Genomic DNA, 22,142 nt, shown 5'->3' on the forward strand with positions numbered 1-22,142 from the left:
CCGACTTCACCATCAGATTCAAGCGACCCTTAACTGTATTCGAGTATCAGAAACCACCACCATCTGGTGTGTATGCGAGACACGGTGGGCGTGACCAGGCATGGGGGGGGGGGCAGGGGTGGCGCGTTCTCTAGTAACTTTAAAGCTAAGAGAATGTGATTTCAGCACGTGCACAAAATAATCATCCTCAACGTCCCACATTTGCTGTGCAGATCAACCGGAATCCACATTTCTATGTTCCGTGTTTAGGAACATGGATACGCTCCCCCAAGTCCGAGGTGCCACAGTCCCTTCAACTAGTAACTCGTTTCCACTCTCCTACGACCACCGTTCAATCTACCTCTGTTCGGCCCCTAACCCGGTAACCGTGTCCTTACAGGATGAGGGAAACGTGGACAGAGACCCACGGAGAAGGCCACAGGCACAGAGAGGCAGAAACCGCAGCGAGGTGCAGACAAGCCAAGGAAGCAGAAGCTAAGAGAGAGGCACAGAACAGGTCCTTCCTCAGAACCTCCAGAAGGAAGCAACCCTCCCGACACCATCTTTTCAGGCTGGCAGCTTCTACAGCTCAGCAGGCAGAGAGGAAGAATCACTCTGTGGCTGCAAGTGCCCAGTAGCCCCGGGAAGTCCTGCGGCACCTCCTACCTTCCGCGGGACTGGAAGGGCATTTCTGCTGCTGCAAATTCCACCTCCTGAAAAGCACACGGCATGTGACGGTGAGGAGAAAGGACCCGGCAGGCGTCAGTCAGGAGCACGCCGACTTTGCGCTCAGAGACATCCTCTAATCTGGTGCCGTTCAAACATTTCTCAAAGAAGCAAAACCCAACACTGCGCCTGAAAGCGGTTCCAGGGGGCACAGGCTCAGGAGCAGGGGAGCTGCCCCAACTGCGTCTCCCCACCCCGCCTCCAGAATGCTCTTACTCATTTGTTCATTCAAAAACCATGTGAACTCCTGCTCTGTGCCAGACATGCTTTCACAGCAGGAAAAAACACCACGCGAAACCAAACCTGTGCACTTTCCAGAGGAAGACGCCTAAACGTATTCAGGGTCCCACGGCGGGTCCACAGCAGAGCCGCACTGCACGTGCAGCGGGGAAGCTGGTGCTGCTTCCATCCCACCGTTGGCTCCTCCCCCGTCCTGCAGGCTTGCTGTCATACAACTTTGAAGGATCAAAGCAAAGCCTTCCTACTTTGCGTTCAGTGTATCCTTCTTAACCAAAGCTTTTGGTTTGGCCACTGCTGTTCACCATTCCCAAAGACCTAGAGACGTTTTGAGAAGCTGACAGACCTGAACCCTGGGCCGGAAGGAAAGCGAGACCAGCGCTCACCCCACTTTAGCCAATGGCAGACTGCAGGGTGCTACCCGATCCTTCCCCGGGTCCTCTGCTGCCTGCCCCGGCAAGGCCCGAGAGAGTCCACTCGGGGCAGTTTCAGTCTCCGGGCCACCGCTAGGGGAAAAACGCAGGTTAGAAACGCTGCTCTGAAATGTGCACTTATGTTTTTGGAAATGGGAGAACGAACTGCAGGGGGAAAAGTGTAACGCGTAAGGGAAGAAATCTTTGCCTGATATCAGGTTAGAAACGCTGCTCTGAAATGTGCACTTATGTTTTTGGAAATGGGAGAACGAACTGCAGGGGGAAAAGTGTAACGCGTAAGGGAAGAAATCTTTGCCTGATATCAGGCAATCCAGGCACACAAACACAGCCAACGACGCAGTAAGCAGCAGCCGTGAGCCGCGCCGGCCAGGTCCTCAGACCGACCTGGATCTTCTCAGCATGAATTTTCACTTGCCACTCATGTCCATTTGCCTACTCGTACTGTCAGGACAGAGCAGGGCTGCATGTGTGGTGACCATGGGGGTGCCCCGCTCAGATGGCCCTGCAGGAGAACCCGCTGCCGGGGGCCGAGCTGACCCACAGCCTCCTGCTGCTGCTGCCGCACATTCAGAGGCACCCAGCGACAACGGGCCCACGCCCAGCACTGCTGACCAGGAAGGGGTACTAGACCCAGGCCACCCAGCCTGCGGCAGCCCCCCCAGTAGCCTGACCGAGGCTCTCTCAGAACCGCCCTGGCCTGAGGCGGCCCCCACCCAGTCCCTCCTCCCCTTGCTGCCTTGCACAGGGTCTCACCTGCACAGAGGTCAGAAGGCTGTCCCTCCGCACCCCTGCTGCGTCTCTGCCCTAACGGAGGCGCAGACCCTGATTGCAATTCTCTGCCTCCCCCACTCGCGCTCACACGCATGTGCACGCTCTCCCCAACAGTAAAAAATAAACATTAAAAAAAAAAAAGAATTTTGGGCCCTGGTTCCACCATATATTATTTGTAACCTTAGAGAAGCCCTCCCGGCCACAGCTGCACCGTGTGCAAAACGGACAGGATACCACCCGTCCAGGGTCAGAGGACGACACAGGAGTCCGTTCCCTGCGGCCCCTCACACCAGGCATGCGGCACAGGAGCTGCTGAGCAGGCGAGGGCTCACCCACCTCCCCACCCACTCTCCCTAACCATTCCTAAGACTCCTTTCCCTTCCAAGAAATCTGACTACTTTGTAACTAAATAAAGCTCCCAAATAAGCCTATATACCAACTAGTGATCCCTTGTTCAACTGAGCCTAACTGATGATGAAACTTTATTTTCATTCCTGACTTGCCTGTGGTGGGCTTATGGTTTATTTTACTAGATTTTAGAAAATGAAATATCATCAGAGATAGAGATCTTAACACTCTTGAAACTTAAGCTGTTTCCCTAAAGCTTTAAGCATGCTTTTTAGAAAAAAACAACCCAATGCAAAAATCTAAAACTGGAGTTCAGTACCACCTTCCTACTGCTGGTTTTGCAGCTCCTTTAAAGTTTAAGTTTGTAGCACTCTAGGTTATGAGGTTTATTTATTTTTTTATTTTATTTTTGAAAGAGAGCTCAAGTGGGAGAGGGGTGGGGGGGGAGACAGAATCCGAAGCAGGTTCCAGGCTCCAAGCTGTCAACACAGCACCGACCTGGGACGCAAACTCACAAACTGTGAGATCATGACCTCAGCTGAAGTAGGAACCATAACTGACTGAGCCACCCAGGCGTTCCTCTTTCAAAAATTTTTTTAATGCTTATTTAATTTTTTTTTAATCTTTATTTATTTTTGATAAAGAGACCAAGTGCGAGCGGGGGGGAGGAACAGAGAGACAGGGAGACACAGAATCCGAAACAGGCTCCAGGCTCCAAGCTATCAGCGCAGAGCCTGACGCGGGGCTCGAACTCACTAACTGTGAGATCATGACCTGAGCTGAAGACGACTACTTAGCCGACTGAGCCACCCAGGCGCCCAGTTTGTTTACTTTTGAGAGAGAGAGCGAGAACGTGCACAAGTGGGGGAGGGACAGAGAGAGAGAGGGAGACACAGAATCCGAAGCAGGCTCCAGGCTCTGAGCTGTCAGCACAGAGCCCAATGCAGGGCTTGGACCCACAAACCGTAAGATCAAACTGTGAGATCAAGACCTGAGCCGAAGTCAGACACTTAACCAACTAAGCCACCCAGGCTCCCCCAGATTATGAGGTTTTTTCAAGAAAATACACACTGACTTTGCACACTTATTAGCAGTTTTAAAAAAACTCAAGAATGACGTACATGCACTTACATATGCAGTCCAAAAAGTCTCCAAGCAGATAAACTAAATTGTTGACGGTGGTTACTCACAGGGAGCAGGATTAGGTGGTGTAAGGATGAGGGATACTTCCCTTTAAACGCTTCTTTTAAAAAGTCTTTACAGGGGGCACCTGGGTGGCTTGGCCAGTTAAGCACCCAACTCTTGATTTCAGCCCAAGTCATGATCTCACAGTTCGGCAGTGTGAGCCCCGCATCTACTTCAGATTCATTCATTCTCTTTCTTTCTCTCTCTCAATAAATTAACTTAAAAAAAAATCTTAAAAAGAAAGTCTTTACTGGACAGGCTACATAACTGGTAGGGTCCAGTGCAAAGTGAAAACGTAGGCCCTTTGATCAAAATTATTAAGAGTATCAAGACTGTGCCAGCAGAGCACTAAACCAACTGAGGACTGTCTGTACAGGTTGCTGACTCATGAAGCTGACCCTGAAGCTTTATAATTTTCTTTTTTAATTTACAGTCAAGTTAGGCAGCATATAGTGCAATAATGATATCAGGGGTAGAATCCAGGGATTCATCCCCTATGTATAACACCCAGTGCTCATCCCAACAAGTGTCTTCCTAAATGCCCCTTACCCGTTCGGCCCATCCCCCCACCCGCAACCCCTCCAGCAACGCTGTTTGTTCTCTGTATTAAGAGTCTCTTATGTTTTGTCCCCCTCCCTGTTTTTATATTACTTTTGCTTCCCTTCCCTTATGTTCATCTGTTTTGTATCTTAAATTCCTCAGATGAGTGAAGTCGTACATATTTACCTTTCTCTGACTAATTTCTGTGTAATTTTTAACCAAATACTCAATGTGCGATACAAAGAATTTGTCTTCCTTAGTAGCACAAAATTAGATCACAGGGCTACCCATGATATAAGAAGAAAATATCCAGGCTGATGTCTGAAGTTATTAAAATATACCCACCAAAAAAATTTTAACATGATCAATGATAATTCAGAGAAGTTAGAAACTTTCTGGTCTTTTTTTTTTTTTTTTAGGCTGCGTTACAGTAAGAAGGTTATTCACAAAAGTTCACCAAGACACATGTTAGGAATGTTCACAGCAGCGCTGTATGGAAGCCCATCCCATCAAAGAGTTAAATTCTGGCACATTCATACAATGGACTATTAGGCACATTAAAAAAAAAAAAAACAAACCACAAAACACAGTGAAGTAGGTCTGTACACAGAGATCTGTATGTGCTGGCATGGAAAGCGCTCCAAGATGCACTCCAAGATACAAAGTTCAGAGTTTGCTTAAACACAGAACACTCTACAGGGACTCCGTTTTTTAGAAGTACTAGAATGCAAAAAAAAAAAAGAAAAAAGAAAAAAAAAGCATATTTTTTTCCTGTGACATTCAAGAAACTTAATCAGTGGTTCTTTAAGTACAGGATGAATACAGGAGGGGAAGGAGAGCCAAAGAGGAGACTTATTTGTCATCTTATAACTTGATGCTTTTTTAGATTTCTTAATGTACTTTTTTTAAGTTTTATTTATTTCTGAGACAGACTGAGAACACAAGCGATGGAAGGAGAGAGAGAAAGAGAGACAGACACAGAAGCAGGCTCCAGGCTCTGAGCTGTCAGCACAGACCCCGCGTCCGTTCAAATTCATGAACCAAGAGATCATGACCTGAGCTGAAGTCAGAGGCTTAACAGACTGAGCTACCCAGGCGCCCCACTTAACATGTACTTGGAAAAATCTAAACAAGTTTTACAACAGTTACTAATATTTGGAACAATGTTTTAATGAATCATACAAAATATACCTTAATTGTATTAAATAAAGCTTTTAAGTTTACAAAAACAAGAAAACTTCTTTGATGGTACTAGCAAAAAAAAAAAAAAAAAAAAAAATTAACAAAAATACCACCAGTACTCAATTATCTATGGTGGTACCAAAGAAAGCAGTGGCAAATAACAGCAACCAAAAAAAAAGAATTTAAAAAGCGTCTCTTCCATTTCAAACCTTCTCTCGATTACAATCTTCAGAGAAGATGCTAAGAAGCAAAATGTTAATCAGACACGAGAGAAAGCTTGTAACTGAATAAAGAAAACCAAATAAAGGGCTTGAATAAATCCCCAAACTGGGCAAACGATTTTGAAATAGTTCCGTACTGGCTATTAAGATCCCAAAGGTACTCCGGAAAATGTAATTGAGCTAGAAACCAACTCCTGCCTGAAAGGGAAAATAAGCCCCGCCCCCCGCACTTGCCACCTCCCGCAGTACTGAGCTAACAGCCACAGGGCCAAAAGGACCCGCGAAAACGCGAAAACGCGCTGCCACATTTCTTTGTGCTTCCTTATCTCCGCAATTCTTTTCTCCAGAGGTGGTGCACTCATGTCAGCATGTACTGAGCGACCAGTCCCCTGTGCCAGGCACCAGGAAGACTACAGGCGGTGTCAGTCACGAGAGGAGCGCAAGCGCGCGCGCGCGCGCGCGCACACACACACACACGCACAGCGCCTGTATTCACAGCACTCCCATTTCTTTACCACTCTAGCTAGAAACACGCACACACAAAGCAGCATGTTCTCAAGCATACTGTAATTAATGAACTATTGCCTTTATTTCTAATACAGGTACTAGTTCATCCGCTGGGATAGCCCTGCCATCCCCTCAATTCTTTGGGGCAGGTTTTAAGAAAGGTTTATTAGGAATATATAGATTTTCAATGATTTCTTTTAAAAAAACTTCATAATCATAAACACAGTCAACGTAAATTAAATAGCAATACATACTCCTAAGTTGCTGGAAACAGGAAATTCCATATTACATGAGGACCAACAGATATTACTTTTTAAAGTTTCTAGATACATCTTTCCATCAATAATACACATATATTTAAAAGCAGTGACTGGGGCGCCTGGGTGGCTCAGTCAGTTGAGCACCCAACTTCAGCTCAGGTCACGATCTCACAGTTTGTGAGTTCGAGCCCCACATCACTCTCTCTGCTGCCAGCATGAAGCCCGCTTTGGATCCTCTGTCCCCCCCCCCCCCCCCCTCTGCATCTGCCCTGCTCACTCTCTCTCTCAAAAGTAAACACTAAAAAATAGAATAAAAACAATAACTATATACTTAATTAATTAAAAGTTTCAAAATTATAGCTGGTTTTCCTCACCTAGTTTCTCCCCCTCCAGCCAGGGGTTAGGACTGCTGACCAAAGGAAGAGACAGAGAGTTATGGGAAAGCCTAGTGACTGAGAAAGCTTTGGAGATAGTGTCAAATTCAGACTTTCAACAGTCACTCTAAACGTTAAATAGAGACATTCTGTCACTTAATAATTACAAGATATAAGATTAGGGGCACCTGGGTGGCTCAGTCAGTTAAGTGTTCAACTCTTGGTTTTAGCTCAGGTCACGATCTCACAGCTTTGTGGGTTCAAGTCCTGCATCAGACTCTGTGCTGCCAGAGCACAGAGGATTCTCTCTCTCCCTCCCTCCCTCTCTCAATGCCCCTCCCCCACTCATGCTATCTCTGTCTCTCGAAATAAACCTTAAACTTAGAAAGACAAAAAAACCAAGATAGAAGATTAAAATGAAAACATGTGCTTTACTGAAAAATAACATGTAGTGTGAAATTTAACAATTCCCATTTTCCACTGACTTTCTTAAGCCACATGCAAAAAAAACCCAGCTCACACAGTTAGGTTTGCTGCTCTCCAGAGTAATTTAGGACAACTGTCATGAATCTGCTTGTGCAAAAGTCCTCTCCAAACAAGTACTCACTTTTCTGCTTACTTCCAAACTATCGAAAGAACAGGCTTGCAGTTGGAAAAGCCAAATGATTTCTGTCTTTACACACACCAGAATGTGGGTGCCCCAGAAACAAATCTGCAAACACTGTTACAGTAAACCAGCATATACCATTTACCAACTTACCCAACCACTAGTGTTGTCTACACCTGCTCAAAATAATGGCTAAAAGCTGCTACTAACTGAGCACTTACTATGTGCTGGTCCTGTTCTGTGTCACGTGTACTCACCAAGCTCTGGCAGAAAGCCTTCCAGCCCTACTCCCCTCTGCTGAAATCAGGGACTGCAGAGTGAGTGACCTAACTCAGTCAACCACTTAATGGGCAAGTACAACGTAAAAGATTACACCGCACGCTAGAAGGAGTAGGGGATGGAGAAGATTTCCCTCTCTTCCCTGGAGAAGTTTATAATCCAGCAAAGACCTCCATGTAAAGAATAAACTAGAATGTCATAAGGAAAAATAACTGAGTGGCAGCATCAGTCAAGCACTGTGGGGGAGAATGACGGGAGTTCATTCTGAAAGTCAGCGGAAGCTTCTTTCACAGAGGAGCAGCATTTAAGCCAAGCCTTCAGTACTAAGGCTTTTGTCAGGAAGAAAAAGGCGCAAGGAACTGGACACACACTTCCATTAGTGGCGGAGGGTCTAGGGCTAAGATACAAGATGGCGAGAGTTGTGCAGTCAAGACAGAGCTTACAAGTGAATTGAGGCCAGGTGGCATGGGTCTCGGTGATTTCTTTCTCACTAATTCCCAACCGGTGGCAGTGTCTCCAAGGTGAAGATCTCTGTAGGGGAAGCCTACCGTCAGAACAGAATGAGGCCACAAGCCTCAGGTGTGCCAGGATGGGGGGGGACACGGGGACGCTGAGAACCCCCGCGGTGCATACTTGGCAGGTGGGGGGCACGGCAGGGTTTGATTCCCACTCTGAGCAACTCTGCAACAGAGCGCAGGAGGACCAGAGAGGAGAACAGGAGGCCAGTCGGCAGGCCTACAGCAGCCACCTACACAAGGACAGCAAGGACAGGCCACAGGAACCGCCGAGGAGGAGACGTGGGGAAAGGTCTGCTGAAACCCTGGTCAAGCAGCAGAAGGCTCAGTTTCCAGCCCCGGTAACGAGGAGGGCAAATGCGCTGTGCAGACACCTTGTCACCTTCGGTGGGAGCAAGGACGCGCAGAGCACGAAGTACAGCCACTTTAAGTGACACTGCAGAGCAAAAAATAGCACGGACACGACTGTTCTCATTTCACAGAACAAAGACACTGAAGTCCAAGAGAGATTTCACCGACTTGCCCACGGTGACACGGGGACAGAGAGGAGCCAAGACACCAACCTGAATCTTGCAAATCCAAGTGCCCCCCAAAAAAGCCAGCTACCTTTTCTAACGTAGAACAAATCTCCAAAACAGAAACAAAAGCTTTAAAGAAAAAGCGTGTAATCTGCTGCGAGTGCGGTTTTATTCCAGACAGAAGAAATATTGTAAAACTTGTGTTCTGGTTGCCTCTACCCAAGAGACGGGGTGCACGGACTTGAGAGCAGGGCAGGCTCATGGACCCTGAAAGTTCGGACACAGAGGAGAAAGGCGGCTGTTTGTACTTTGTATAAAAACACCACCTGGTAACTGAAAAGAAAGATTTCAAGTATTAACTATCTTCAAGGTAGTACAACTACATTTTGAATGTCATGGTTGGTACTCTTATGTCTGCTTATTAAAATACTTTGTAACAATGATATAGGAGGAGGATGACAGGCTGGGACTTCATTTAGCAAACATTTGGCCACTTTAAGGTTTAAGCCCCTCAGCAAGGGCGGGGGGCGGGGGGAGGTATAAAATAATGGCATGGTCACCACAACCAGGGCTTAACGTATACAGTACGATGTGACATAGGTAATAATGAAAGTAAAAATAGAGGATTATGACGGCAGCAACGAAAAACTCACGTCGACAGGACTTCCAAAGGGTCCCAGAGGACATAAAATCGGGCATGGACCTTTAAAAACCAGAGGGGGCAGGAATGAGACAGAGCATCCCAATTAGAGAAAAAGGATATAAGCAAATAAGGGAGGGAGCAGCTTGGCACATTCAGAGAACCAAGCATAGTCCCATTCAGTGGAACACTGTGGCGAGAAGACATGTAAAGTTCAGGGATAACGAGGGCCAGTCCCAGGGGCCTTGAACGTGATGCTGGTGCGTCCCGAGTCTAGGCTCCAACAACAAGCAGTCTCCACTTTCTGAGCCAGAGACTGGCAGTATCAGATCTGTGTTTAGGACAGAGGACTGCAGGCAACGTGTGCACAGGAAGGGGTGGGGCGGAGCCTAAAGAGAAAGCATCGGCCCAGAGAGGAATCTGCAGTTTCACGCACTAAGCGGTAATCTAATTAATGTTTTAAAAGGAGAGGACTGTTGACACAATTACTTCGCATCTCCCCTCCCCTGATGATCCGAAGCACCCTGAGACAGGTATCGCCATTCCTTCCATTTTACAGACCGGAAAACCAGCTAAGAGGCGATCAACTGCCCCAAGTCAAATGCTGCTAAAACAGGAAGAAAACCCAGGCACACTATGCAAAACGAAAAGAATCCTTCCTACTGCTTTCGAAAAGTGCTACTGTAAAAGCAGAGTGATCTACAATACCATTAGAGAAACGCCAAAAACCCATGTAATTTTCTTAAGGGTTTGCAACTTGTGTAACAAATAAGCTAATTACCCTTAAAATAATTACAGACTTGCTTCATGTTCATGCCATGTTAAAGACCTGTGCTTTTCTTTAAAAAACAAAACCCTTTAATTCCACTCCCTATGGAATTAAATACTTAAAAGTAGGATGCCCCTCTCCATTCGATGTTCCAGTGGCCAAACCCGTAAACAGGCTAACGAAACAACTAATGCATGTGCCCAAACTGAAGCAGGAAAATACTTTTTGAAAAATTAAAAATGCATCATTTAGTAAGTACAGCGATTGATTCTAGTATACAGTAAGTAATGACTGCAAGGATCTTACCTAAAGGTATGCCAAGGCACAATTCCGGAAAATGGTTTGTCACCCAAAAAAAAAAAAAAAAACCACACAGACCCACACACAAGGCCTAAAACGATCCTGAGACCCATTTAAGAATGGATCAATCCAAAAGAACCGAGGACAGAATATTTGACCTTCAGGACGCACAGTGGTAGATTCCCCCCACCCCCTCCTGTAAGTTCGCAGTCTAGGAAGCGGTCAAGGTGTCCTGGCACGGGTCTCGCGCTGCACAGGAGAAATCTAGCTTGGGGATTTGGCTGTACGATTTCATCCGCAGCAACATCACCTATTATCAAACCGGCATGCCCCCCCCCCGCACCCCCTCATCAGTCTTCTCCTACCGTTTTGTTGTTGTTGTCTTCTAACAAGCTAAAGCCCAAAGATGTAAAACGCATTCTCAGAAACTTGGGACAATGAATGCGAGTGTCCAACCCAGGTAGGTCATCATTAGCAGCAACCACAATCAAACCATTCCAAGGAACCGCACGTCTCTTCCCCGCCTAGTCGGCTGTACCTTTCACCAGGCTAAGTCTCCGCACCCTGCCCACACAGGCCCCGAACCGGAGGGCGGCGAAAGAGAAATCCAAACTGGCTCCTGCCACGAATCGGGGACCTGCTCCAGGACCTCGGCAGGCCGTGTCACCTGCGCGCCGCCCGCGGCACGCAGAGACCTCGGGCGGCAGGCGACATTCCACACGCGGCACCCCCGTGTCCCCAGCCGGCAGGCGCGGGGAGCTGGGCAAGGCCGCCGCGGCCGCCCGAGCCCGCGACTCCCGGGGACCCGCCGCTGCCTCCCGCGGCCGTCACCTCCGCCGGACCCCGCGCCCCGCCCGCCCCGCGCCACAGGCCCGCGCGCCCGTCAGTCAGCGCCCGCCCCGCCCCCGCGCGGCCCCTCCCCCGCCGGCGGTCTCCCCGCCCGGGCCCCCCAAAGGACAATGCTGGAGGGGAGGGGAGGGGAGGGGCGCGGGGACGCGCGGGCCGAGGGCGGCGCGGCGAGCGCCCACCCGCCGGCCGCAGGGGAGCCCCGCCGCCGCCGCCCGCCCGCCCGCCCGCCCTCGGGCCCCGCGCCCCGCCTCGCCGCCCCGCAGAGAGCCGCTCCCAGCGCGGCCGCACCGGCCCATTGTGCGGACTCATCGTCCGGCCCGGCGAGCGGCCGCGCGGGCCGGGGCGGGGGGGAGGGGGGGGGGTCTCCGGGGCCCGGCCGGGCTTCTCGCGGAGCCCGCGGCCCGGCGGGGCAGCCCGGCCCCCCTCAGGCCGGCCCCGGCGCCGCCGCCGCGGCCCCCGCGCCCGCCCCGGCCCCCCGCCCGCCCGCAGTACCTGCCGAGCGGCCGGGCGGCGCGGCGGCCGGCGGGGGCGCCTCCTCTCGCGGCGAGGGCTCCGAGCGGCTGCCGAGCGCCGGCGGCCCTGGCCTGCGCCTTACGTAAAGCGGCGGCGGCTCCGGCGCCACTCGGCGGAGGGCGGGAGGCGGCGCGCCGCGGCCGCTCCGCTCCGTTACCCGGCAACTGGCCTCAGCGCCCCGCCAGCCGGGCGCGCTCCATATCCTTCCGCCCAGCCGCCGGATTACATCAGCGCCGGCCCGCCCCGCCCGGCCCCGCCCCTCCCGCCGGCCGGCCCTGTGGGCGGGCCGCCGGCCCGGGCCCCGGCCGAGCCCCGCGACTGGGCGTGGGCGCCGGGCGCCGCGGGAGGGCGGAGGGCTGCGGGCGGGAGCCCACCCCGCGCGCGGGCCGTCGGAGGGGGAGACGCCCCCCCCCCCTCACCCCTGCGGAGGGGCGCGTGGGGCGGCTCTGGGCGGGAGCCCCTGAACTCCGCCGCGGCCGCCCCACCCCGGACCCCAGACCCGGCTGGGGCCGTGCGGCTGGCGGTGCGCCGCCCCACCCGCGGCCCGGGCAGCCCCCGCCTTTCCGGGTGCAAACTCCACCTGTCTGCGCCCCCTCCTAACCGCGTCCTGGGATGGCTGGAGTGGGCGGTTTGAAATAAAGACTTCAATTTTTTTTTTTTTTTTTTTTTTTAAAGAAACCCAGAAGACAAGCTAAAGAAATGTGACACGGCTCTTTTTATTAAGTAGGCAAAAATAAATTCTGGAACATTCGAAAGTAGGAACCAAAAATGAGCACTAACCTTTTAATCAAAGTCTCTTCACACCCACCCACCTGACTTAAATGTGATTCCCAGTCCTGTCCTTAAAAAGCGAATACTCAAGTATGATAGGAGGGTGGAGCCCGGGAGATCACCAATTTACCAAGAGGAAACCCGTCCGGAGGAGGGAGTGACCTGCCTGGGGTCATTGTTCATTGATTGATTTATTGAGCACCTACCGGGCCGCCAGGCGCCGAGCTCTTCTGTTCAGAACTTGCAAGGCAACCAGCTCACAGGCTCATGGCAGAAGCGGAAGCAGAACCTGGGAAGGGGCCAGCTGGGCAGTGCGCCGGCTGCTGGAGGGATGGCTATGGAGAACTCTCATTTACATACTACCTACAAAGTGGTTTTCTGCAAACATTTCTTTCACTCTTCGGAAGAATCCTGGATGTTGTCATCCCCATACCACAGGTGAGGAAGCTGAGGCTCAGAGAAAGTGATTTTTCTTAAGCCTTGATGCTAGTGGGTTGGGGAGAGGGGGAGGGGGACGCTTCTGACCTCCGCGTACCACGCTGCCTCTCAGAGGAGGCAGGATTGGAATCCGGACTCCGGGCTCTGAGCGCTGGGGTCTTCCCTTGCACGGCTCCTTTGCGTCAGCTTGCTCACAATTTTGTTTTGCGAGGTTCAGAGGTTCATCGCGGTTGAGTGTGCCTCAATCACAAATCACAGTGCATTCATTCAATCAGCATCTTCTGAGCACCTGTGCTGGGTTTGGCTCCAGGCCAGGCTGGGGTGGCCCGGCCTTCTTGGAGCTCAGCCTAAAAAAGGGAGGGAGAAGCAGGAAGGGTGTGGAAAAGCCAGGGTGGTCTGGAGCAAGGGAGAGCCAAGTAAAGGAGCCGAGCTGCCAGGTACCCCCAAACCTGGGATTTCCCAGACCAGAGAGAGCTCCCTCCAAATGGGAGGGATTTGCAGAGTGATCAACTTTGAATTTTTGCCACATTGGTAACGTTGCTGTCGTCTACACTCATTTTGGGAAAGAATTTATGAACGGCAAAAAATAAAAATAGTAACAATGTATCTCGGGTATTCTCAGAAGAAAGGAAACTCGGTTGGCAATGTTATAGCTATACACACAAACACACGCAGAGTTTACTGACCTTATTTTTCTCATTTTGCCACAGACCAGGTTTTCTAAACCATAAAGTAGTGAAATCAGAAGGCTTCTTAGAGGGCAGAAGTATTTAAACTGAGCAGGAATTAACTAGGATTAGTAGGATTTAGAGATGGTAGGGGAAGATTCTAGATTAGAGAATGAAAGTGTCTCCGTTACTTTGTTTCCTTGACAAAATAGCTCCCTGTGCCTCAGATGGTTTTGCTTTGAGAAAAGTCCTAGAAGGTTGGGCTGACTCCAACCTCAGGGACTTTGCACTTCCTGAATCATCTCTCCCCCATATCTTTGCATAGCTGGCTCCTTCTTGTTTCAGGGCTCAGCTACAATGTCCTCTGTTCAGAGACACCTTCCCCGATCCCCAGCGTAGAGTGATCTGCTTTCCCGGTCGTGATGCAACCGCCCTGTTTTTGTTTTTTCTTCATAGTTCTTATTAGTGTATGAAATCATCTTGATTGTATGTTTGTTTAGTCGTTAAACTCAGCCTTCCCCCCACCCCCAACCCCAAGACCTGCATCCCAGGAGAGACGTCATCTTGTCCGCAGCGTTCACCGACCCATCGTGAGACCTGCCGGTTTGTGGGCAAATGACCGAATGGCCATCTGTACCGTAGTCCAAGAGGACATACGGAGAGAAGACAACCCTGCTCACTCAGGTGAGCAATTGGGAACAGCGTTTCCAACAGGAACCCTGCACTCTCTACTATGCCACCCTGCCTGAGACCTTTCTTAAGGCTTCTGAGAAATGATCAGCTGAGTTCAAACCAGAATAACAGTAGTTTCTTGGCTCTTGAGGGCTGTGGTCCGCAGGGAAGGAAAAGAGGCCGGAGGACTCTGGTGTTAAGGCACAATTAGTATGGATGTGCAGGAGCCCCACCTCGGGATTTTCTCAGCATAAGTCGGCAGTCATTCATTTCTCGTCTCCAGCCCCAGGACCCCGGGCTGCCGCTCTTTGACCCCTCCATGAGGGGGTGGCAGTGAGAGCGGGAACAGGACCATTCCTAGTGCCCTCTGACCTGGATGTCCTGGATGCCAGCAAGGATTCAGGCCCATGCCAGCTGGGGCAGTGGTTTTGTGACCACACCCCTGAGTCCGGAATGCTTTGTGATGCCGCACAGCACGTGCGTGCCCACTGGCAGAAAGCAGGAGCTGGGCCTCCTTGGCTCTCTGACCTGGGGTATGTATGTAATCTCCCTTTCTGGGGCTCAGTTTCCCCTTCTGCACAACAGTGGATTTAGGCAGGAAGATTTCAAAAGTATCCGCCCGTTTTGGTTTTTTTCCTCTGAAGGTTGGAAACAAAATTTCAATGAAGCTGACTTTGGTAAAAGGGAGAGGCCATGTGGGGAGTGGGGGGTGGGTGCGGGAGGTATGCAGGAAATCTCTGGGGGCACCTGGGTGGCTCAGTCTGTCGGTCGTCTGACTTTGGTCGGCTAAGGTCATGATCTCGCAGTCCATGGGTTGGAGCCTTGCATCGGGCTTACTGCTCTCAGTGCAGACCCCATTTTGGATCTTATGTCCCCCTCTCTCTCCCCCACTCATTCATTCTCTTTCTCTCTCTCTCAAAAATAAATGAAAATAAATAAATAAATAATCAATAAGTACGTACAAATTTCAGGTGTCCCCCACACTGACAATATCTGCTCCGTTATTGAGCCCAGCTGCACGCCAGGTGCTGTACTCACATTGTCCCAACCCCTGACAGTGGTCAGCTGGGGGAGGATTCCCATTTGCAGTTGGAGATGTGGAGGACCCCCAAACAGGTTAGTGGCTTGCCCCCGGGGGCCACACTGCTACTAGGTGGCAGGTTAGGGGGCTTGCCCCTGGGCCACGTGGCTACTAAGTGGCAGGTTAGGGGGCTTGCCCCTGGGCCACGTGGCTACTAAGTGGCAGGTTAGGGGGCTTGCTCCTGGACCACGTGGCTACTAAGTGGCAGGTTGGGGGGCTTGCCCCTGGGCCACGTGGCTACTAAGTGGCAGGTTGGGGGGCTTGCCCCTGGGCCACGTGGCTACTAAGTGGCAGGTTGGGGGGCTTGCCCCTGGGCCACGTGGCTACTAAGTGGCAGGTTAGGGGGCTTGCCCCTGGGCCACACGGCTACTAAGTGGCAGGTTAGGGGGCTTGCCCCTGGGCCACGTGGCTACTAAGTGGCAGGTTAGGGGGCTTGCCCCTGGGCCACACGGCTACTAAGTGGCAAGCACCAGCATTTGATTGTAGCCCTGCTCTTGCTACTATGCCGCACGTTTCCATTAAAGTCCATCCTGAGTCAGCTTTGAGTGACTCAACGAATGATGCCCAGATGAGAACCCCAAGCTGAGAAGCTCCCCCTTGCCTCCCCACGGGCCCAACACCCTCATTTAGGATTCTGACTGGTCTTCTCCACTCAGATGCTGTCAGTCAAGGCAGTGAATGAACCCCTCCTTCTTGACTTTTTCCATTCGTCTCCCCAAGCCTACAGCCCCTCCTGACACCTCTCCTCTCAGCGGCCCTGCATCCCCTTCAGGAGTGGTAAATGCTACTCCAGCATCTGAAGAGTTGAGGTCAAGCCTCTGACACAGCCTCACACTATGACCTTGAGGAGCCCGCTGACCTCCATAGGGCTTCCATTTCCCCGTACCCGAAACGATGGAGAGACAATGGCCTTGTCCTGCTCATCTGTCAGTTATATTAAGGGCTGAACAAAGTCAGACATATGATGTTCTCTGTAGACTCTATACACACGTAAATGTCAAGTCTCGTTACCCTTTTTTCAAACTCATTCCAAGGACCGATGGCTTTATCCTCACTCCTGCCCCCTCCCCCCCCCAGTTTGGAGAAAACGCGACAGAGTCACCAGCGACCATCTAATCTAGAGGTTGGGTGGCATGCTGGCCAAGCACACAGGCTGGACGGATGGGTTGAACCTGGGCTTTACCACTTACTAGCTTGCCAACACAGATAAGCTATTTTGCCTCTCAGTTTCCTCATCTGTAAAATGGGCATAATATAGTAGGATCTACCTCAGAGAGCTGTGTGTAAGCGAATCCACTGAGGGGGTCAGAACAGTGCTGGGCACACAGCAAATATGCAACAAATGCCAGCCCTTTGCACTTGAACTCTTCTCTGATTCCCTCTTCCTCTACCCCCTCCCCCCCACCCGCTGTCACTCTGCATGCTCCTGGGTGCCTTCCTCCACCCTGCAGCCTGAACTCACATGGAGACGGACCCTGACCCTTTTCCGAGGTCCCAGACCTGCCTCCCACACTTGTCCACCCTGCCGGTGAGGCCTGCACCCCAGCATGTCCACAGCTGACCTTGTGCCCTGATCTGTGCCTTCCACACACAGTCCGTGCCCCCGCGCCCTTCTCCATTTATGGCATTGCCCTCTGCCCCTTGTGCTGAGCTAGAGCCCTCGTGCACTGCTCTGCTGAGTCTGCTTCAGAAATGAACGTGCGGTCGGGCTGGCTATGAGTCTGGCACCACCACTTGACAGCTATGCAACCTTGAACAAGTTACTTCCTCTCTCTGAGCTGGTCTCCATGTCTTGAAAACAGAAACAACCAGAGATCCCTCGGGTAGCAAACACTCATCTCTTGATTCAGCCGCCCAGGATACGAAGCCCATTCTGATCTTTAGGGAACCCCCCCCACCTACCAGTCCAAGTAAGAAGTGAGGCCAAAGTCTCTCTACAGGAGCCCAAAGGCTAGACATTGACCACACCTCCCTCCCAATCTCCCGGCCTCAGCCCCGATGGCTTGCCATCAGTGACAACACAGAGCAATTCAGGAGGCTTCCTCTGCCCAGGTTTGCTTTTCCATCCCCAAGAGGACCCTGCGTCTGGGCGATTGGCACGTAAAGGGCTTGGAAGTGATTTTTAATCAACATTTTAAGCTATGAGCATAGCCTACCGGTGGCTTGTCAGCAGCCTGGCCTTTTGTAGGAGAGGGTGTCCCACCCAGCTGATATTTAAAGGCCTGGAGCAGGTGATCTGGAAGGTCGTTCCTCCCTTTTCTCCATCAAAGGAGGCTCCCCGGCTGTCATACCAAGAGGAGAAGGCATGGGAAGGAATGCCGTGCAGAGAAGCATGGGAAACCTGGGGGTGGACCAGATCCTCTCCATTTACCCCCGTGTCTTAGCCTGGACAAGTTCCTTGCACCTTTCTTCCCAGAGCACAGCGTGAAGCAGATCCCAGCCAGCCAAGGACAACAGGAAATGGACCTTTTCGTCCAACCACTGAGGGCACAGGGCTCTTACACAGTCACTGATGTGTTCTAGCACACTTCACAAGCACTCATGGGCTTGCTCTGTGCTGCATGTCGGGTACCGGGGTGAATCAGACACCGACATCTTATAAGGCCCTGGTCCTACTGGATTAGGCCCCCCCCCCCCCCCCCCCCCCCCCCCCCCCGTTCTAGGATGACCTCATCCCAGCTAATTACATCTGCAAAGACTCTATTTACAAACAAGTTCACCAAGGGGCTGGGGGTTAGGAGTTCAACATGTTTTTGCTGGGGGGGGGGGGGGGGCGGATGGGACACTGTATAACCCACAACACCTACTCTGTCCTTGGCCTTGCATCTTATACACTATCTCACTTAACCTTTATCTCTTCTTGGGAGGGACTATTATTGTTATCGTCTTACTTTCTGGGAAACAGCCTCAGAGAATTTATTTTTAATTTTATTTTTATTTATTTAAAAAAAATTTTTAAATCCGAATTAGCATATAGTGCAACAGTGATTTCAGGAGTAGATTCCTTAGTGCCCCTTCCCCATTTAGCCCATCCCCTCTCCCACAACCCCTCCAGCAACCCTCTGTTTGTTCTCCATATTTATGAATCTCTTTTGTTTTGTCCCCCTCCCTGTTTTTATATTATTTTTGCTTCCCTTCCCTTATGTTCATCTGTTTTGTCTCTTAAAGTCCTCATGAGTGATGTCATATGATTTTTGTCTTTCTCTGACTAATTTCACTAGCATAATGCCCTCCAGTTCCATCCATGTAGTTGCAAATGGCAAGATTTCATTCTTTTTGATCACCGAGTAATACTCCATTGTATATATGTACCATGTTTTCTTTATCCATTCATCCATTGACAGACATTTGGGCTCTTCCCATACTTTGGCTATTGTTGATAGTGCTGCTATAAACACGGGGGTGCATGTGTCCCTTCGAAACAGCACACCTGTATCCCGTGGATAAATGCCTAGTAGGGCAATTGCTGGGTCGTAGGGTAGTTCTATTTTTACTTTTTTGAGGAACCTCCATACTGTTTTCCAGAGGAGCTGCACCAGCTTGCATTCCCACAGCCTCGGAGAACTGAAGTGATTCTCCCAAGTCCACAGCTGAGCTGGCTGTGCCAAGCCCAAGGACCCAAGCCTTCCAGGTCTCTCCCCTCCCTTCCTTCCTTCCATCCATCCATTCAGCAAACACTTGCTGAGCTCAATCTGACCTGTGCTGTGCTGGACTCTTGGGAGGCAAGGGTAAATAAAGTCAGCCTGGCTCCACGGAGCCTACAATCTAAGGAGGGGGAAACTATAAAACGTTTACATGTGTCATTACTAACTGTGATAAATGTTGCAAGAGGCAGCAAATGGGAGGAATGGACTCAGCTGTAGCTACTTTAGCTTAGTCAGCGAAGGGCTTCTCCCAGGAAGTGCTTTTCAGATTGAGTCTTAGAGAACGGGAAGAACTGGGTTCTTCGTGGTCAGGAGGGGAGGGGAGGGGGTGTGTTCCGGGCAGAGGAATAACACATACAAAGGTCTGGAGGCAGGAAAGGTCCTAGTGCATTCAGAAACCGAAAGCAGCGTCGGCACGGCTAGAGGATTGCAGAGGACTTTGGAGAGGTGGGGTGTGTGTGTGTGTGTCTGGATCAAAGCCAGAGCTTGTAAGCTATGGCAGGGAAGACTAAGTCTTGGCTTTGGGGGTATTCGGAGCCTCAGGACTCGTGAGTGCCAGGTCAAATCCGAAGCCGGAAAATGTCCCCCGTTCCCGAGGTAGCCTGCCTGGGAAGCAGAGCAGTGACTCGGGAGGAGTTGGGGTTCTGAGCGTGGCTCGCTGGGTGACCCCGGGCGAGTTGTGACCCTTCTTGGGGCTCCTGCCTCCTCCCTTGCAAAGCTATCGGTGCTGTGTGCACCCTCAGAACCTCTGACGAGGGAAAGGGGGCAAGCCCTTTGGTGACCCGCTGCCCTTGACTTCTGACTACATCTCAGGCTCACGTGAAGTTGCAAGTTCACAGAGAGTCAGGAGCCACACTCGGGCTGAAGCTGTCTGACTTTGGGTGGCCGCTGAGGCTGTTTCCTCACCTGCGAAAGAGTATTAATAATGCACACCTTGCACACGGCATGAGCCTTTGGAACTCTTGCTTCACCTGCATTTGCCTTCCAGGAAGGCCCTACGTATTCGTACCGTTAGCGGCAAATGCTCTTAGGGAGCACCTCGTACGCGCAGGTGCTGCGCTAAGAATTTTCACCTGTGTTGTATGTCCGCGTCACCCACCCCACAGGTGAGGACGCTGAGGCTCAGAGAGGAAGTGACTCGTCCAAGGTCGTCTCTCCTCGTCTAGTGCCCTTTCCACTTCAAGCAGCCAGAGGTGCCCCAAGATGGGACAGCCCTTCTGAGGAATGGCGAGCACCTCGCAGGTGGAGTATTCGTACACAGCCTGATCCTTTGGCTGAGATCCTGGAGGAGATACTGAAGCACCTGCTGTGGTCTGGACAGGATGATATCCAAGGATCCTTCCAACCCTGCAAGTCTGAACAGGATCGAAGGGTGGCGAAAGAGTGCATTTACTGGGGGCGCCTGGGGGGCTCAGTGGGTTAAGCGTCCTGCTCTTGACTTCGGCTCAGGTCACGATCTCACAGTTCGTGGGTTCGAGGCCCGCGTCAGGCTCTGCGCTGACAGCAGATTCCCTCTGTCTCTCTCAACCTCTGTCTCTGCCCCTCCCCCACTTGCGTGCGTGGAGGAGGCAGGGAGGGTGGTGATAACAGTTGGAGACCCCAGGGGCCTGGAAATTCCTGATAGCACATAGGTCATCGTTGAGTCTCCTGGCTGTCCTTGCTCTCCCCCCAAGGACACTGTGCAGACCCAGTAAAAAAGGGTAGCATGTGGATGCCTTTACTAGGTCAGGCTGGTGACAATGCATACGAAGTGCTTCACCACCTCAGGCCAACCCAGGTCGTGTTTATCTATCTGAACTCCGAGCCCAGAGGACCAACTCCTCCACTGGTCAGATGCCCGGCCTTGGGCAAAGTCTGTTCCCTGCTCTGAGCCTTAACTTTCTTACCCATGAAGTACTTATGAAGACAAGAGTGTCCAACACCTAAGTTGTTGTGGGTCTAGAGGGAGACCGATGATCTCTGTAACAGGCTTGCTCCCTGGCCCAAAATCTGGACCACAGGAGTTAATGTTGATGATGACGATCAGGAAGGCTGGTATCATTGCCCCGGGGCTGGCAGAGGCTTTGTTTGGTTATCACAGACTTTGCCTGGAGAGAGAATTGGTGGCATCTAGGGGTAATGCATTCGGAAAGGAGCTGAGAGATCTTTCCAGACCTGGCTGAGCCGGAGGCGCCATCATGGGAGCCGACACCAGCCACGAACAGGACCAGATGGTTAGACGCACAGAGCCCAAGAGCCAGGACATTTACCTGAGACTGCTGGTCAAGCTGTACAGGCTTCTGGCCAGACGAACCGGCTCCATGTTTAGCCACGTTGTGTCGAAGAGGGTGTTCGTGAGTCCCGCCAGCGGTGGCCTCTGTCCCTTTCCCAGATGATCAGGAGGATGAAGCTTCCTGGCCGAGGAGAAAACAGCTATGGTTGTAGGGACTGTAACCGACGAGGTGAGTGCCCAAAAGGTACCCGAACTGAAGGTGCGGGCAGTCGTCCCCAAGCCGCATCCTCAAAGCCGGGGGCAAGGTTCTGGCCTTTGACCAGTTGCCCCTGGACAACCCCCCACCAAAGGGCTGTGGCACCATCTTGCTCTCTGGTCCGTGCAAGGGCTGAGAAGTACACAGGCATTTTGTCGGGGACCTCAGAGAAGTCCACACCAAATCCCACAGGAGATCAAAGGGCTGGAAGTTTGAGCTCACCAGAGGCCACCCAGCCAGCTACAGAAACTAGCCCCAGATCCTGGCTTGTTATTAAAAGGATTTTAGATGCAGGGGCACCTGGGTGGCTCAGTCATTAGGCATCCGACTTTGGCTCGGGTTATGATCTCACGGTTCGTGGGTTCGAGCCCTGCATCAGGCTCTGTGCCGACAGCTCGGAGCCTGGAGCCTGCTTCTGATTCTGTGTCCCCATCTCCTGCTCACACTTTGTCTCTCTCACTCTCTCAAAAATAAATAAACGTTTAAAGATTAAAAAAAAAAAGTATTTTGGATGCAAATTAGAAAGAAAAAAAAAGAAGAAGGAGCTGAGATGTTTAAAGAGGAAGGGAGGACGGCATTTGCTGGGCGTGTGCTTTGAGACTTCCCCTTCTGGTTTCCCACCAAACCTTCAGTAAAGCATATGAGC

General features: G+C 51.4%; 1 protein-coding gene and 1 long non-coding RNA gene across 11 annotated transcripts in view; one reads left to right on the forward strand and one right to left on the reverse strand.

The window, feature by feature from the left end:
- The window catches only part of KIAA0232 (KIAA0232 ortholog), an 86,384-nt gene extending 74,455 nt beyond the window's left edge, over positions 1-11,929 (reverse strand). For 2 of the 9 annotated variants that reach the window (XR_013555346.2, XM_078446297.2), the window contains exon 1: positions 11,734-11,928. The gene's annotated coding sequence lies outside the window, so the exon portion shown is untranslated. Of the gene's footprint in view, positions 1-10,930; positions 11,172-11,733 lie in introns of those variants that run through there. The other 7 variants (XM_078446292.2, XM_078446291.2, XM_078446290.2 and 4 more) reach the window with 5 other exon arrangements.
- A 154-nt stretch (positions 11,930-12,083) lies between these two features.
- LOC145715435 (uncharacterized) lies at positions 12,084-18,011 on the forward strand. 2 transcript variants are annotated; one of them, XR_014137568.1, is made up of 3 exons: positions 12,084-12,963; positions 13,977-14,315; positions 16,105-18,011. It is a non-coding gene; the product is annotated as an uncharacterized LOC145715435 (long non-coding RNA). The 2 variants fall into 2 exon arrangements; XR_014137567.1 differs by having other exon boundaries at positions 12,090-12,963; positions 14,170-14,315.
- The last annotated feature ends 4,131 nt before the right edge of the window (positions 18,012-22,142 follow it).

Source organism: Panthera onca, chromosome B1 (genome assembly GCF_046562875.1).
Source record: "Panthera onca isolate mPanOnc1 chromosome B1, mPanOnc1 haplotype 2, whole genome shotgun sequence".
NCBI lineage: Eukaryota > Metazoa > Chordata > Mammalia > Carnivora > Felidae > Panthera > Panthera onca.